We start from the raw sequence: 2,292 nt of genomic DNA on the forward strand, positions 1-2,292 counted from the left end.
CCTTTGTCTTGCTTTTGTTGGGATGCTCCTTGAGACCTTTGAGTGCCGTCTTGAATCGCTTGATGATGAGGGCCATTTCTTCCTCATTGAGCCCCGCCGCCTCAACTTGTGCCACCTTGCTAGGTAGCGCCTCCTTGCTATTTGTTGCCTTGAGAGCAATGGCTTGAGGCTCATGAATTGGACCATTCAACGCCTCATCGACGTATCTTGCCTCCTTGATCATCATCCGCCCGCTTACGAACTTTCCAAGTATTTCTTCGGGCGACATCTTGGTGTACCTAGGATTCTCATGAATATTGTTTACGAGATGTGGATCAAGGACAATGAAAGACCTTAGCAGTAGGCGGACGACGTCGTGGTCAGTCCATCGTGTGCTTCCATAGCTCCTTATTTTGTTGACGAGGGCCTTGAGCCGGTTCTACGTTTGGGTTGGCTCCACTCCCCTGATCATTGCGAATCTCCCAAGTTCGCCCTCCACCAACTCCACCTTGGTGAGCATGGTGACGTCATTTCGCTCATGAGAGATCCTGAGGGTGTCCCAAATCTGCTTGGCGTTATCCAAGCTGCTCACCTTATGGTATTCATCCCTGCACAATGAGGCTAACAACATAGTAGTAGCTTGTGCATTTTTTGTGAATCTGCTCGTTGACGAATAAGGGACTATCCGTGCTATCAAATTGCATTCCATTTTCTACTATCTCCCATATACTTGGATGGAGAGAGAACAAGTGACTACGCATTTTGTGACTCCAAAATCCGTAGTACTCTCCATCAAAGTGTGGAGGTTTGCCAAGAGGAATGGAAAGCAAATGTGCATTTGAACTATGCGGCATACGAGAGTAATCAAAAGAAAAGTTCGAGTTAACCGTCTTCTTTTTCTCGTAGTCATTGTCGTCGTTGTCCTTTTGGGAAGAAGAGGACTCGTCGCTATCGTCGTAGTAGACGATCTTCTTGATGCGCCTCTTCTTCTTCCCGTCCTTCTTCTTATGACTTGAGCCCGAGTCAGTAGGCTTGTCGTCTTTCAGCTCATTGATGAAGGACTCCTTCTCCTTGTCGTTGATCACTATCCCCTTTCCCTTAGGATCCATCTATTCGGGTGATTAGTCCCTTTCTTGAAGAGAACGGCTCTGATACCAATTGAGAGCACCTAGAGGGGGGTTGAATAGGTGATCCTGTAAAAACTTAATACTTAACACCACAAACTTGATTAGAAGTTAGAACAATGAAATCAAGTGATTAGAGAGGAGAGCTCTTGTGAAGCACAATAGACACAGTAAGAACAAGCACAAGAGACACGAGGATTTATCCCGTGGTTCGGCCAAGTACAAAACTTGCCTACTCCACGTTGTGGCGTCCCAACGGACGAGAGTTGCACTCAACTCCTCTCAAGTGATCCAATGATCAACTTGAATACCACGGTGTTCTTCTTTACTTTACTCTTTCCCGTTTGCGAGGAATCTCCACAACTTGGAGTCTCTCGCCCTTACAATAAGAATCAGAATGAAGCACTAGAGTAAGGGAGGGAAGCAACACACTCAAATTCACAGCAAATACGCACACACAAGACCAAGACTTGAGCTCAAAAGAATATCACGAGGTTCTCACTAGAACAAAGCTCAAATCACTAAGAATGTTGAACAAGTGCGCAAGAATGGAGTGTGAATGATCAACAATGCTCAAAGGATGCTTGGTGTCTTCATGCGCCTAGGGGTCCCTTTTATAGCCCCAAGGCAGCTAGGAGCCATTGAGAGCATTCTAGGAAGGTAATTCTTGCCTTCTGTCGACTGGCGCACCGGACAGTCCGGTGCACCACCGGACACTGTCCGGTGCGGATTTCTTTCCTATTTTGGCACAGTCGACCGTTGAAGGTTTGGAGCCGTTGGCGCACCGGACAGTCCGGTGCACACCGGACAGTCCGGTGAATTTTAGTCGTACGCCACCGATGAAATCCCGAGAGCGGCCTTTTCACCAGAGCCAGCCTGGCGCACCGGACACTGTCCGGTGCACCACCGGACAGTCCGGTGCTCCCATTCTGAACTGTCTTTGGCTGAACAAAGCCATCTCTTTTCCAAATTGATTTCTCCTATTTCCAGTACTTAGACACAATACATTAGTCCTTAAAACAAAGTACTAAGTCTTGGAAACATACCTTTATGTTGATTTTCACTTTGTCCATCATTTGGCATAGATTAACACATGACCACTTGTGTTGGCACTGAATCACCAAAATACTTAGAAATGGCCCAAGGGCACTGTTGGGGGCCTTCGTCCTCCGAAGGTCCTCAAAAACAT

Source organism: Zea mays, chromosome 5 (assembly GCF_902167145.1).
Source record: "Zea mays cultivar B73 chromosome 5, Zm-B73-REFERENCE-NAM-5.0, whole genome shotgun sequence".
Taxonomy (NCBI): domain Eukaryota; kingdom Viridiplantae; phylum Streptophyta; class Magnoliopsida; order Poales; family Poaceae; genus Zea; species Zea mays.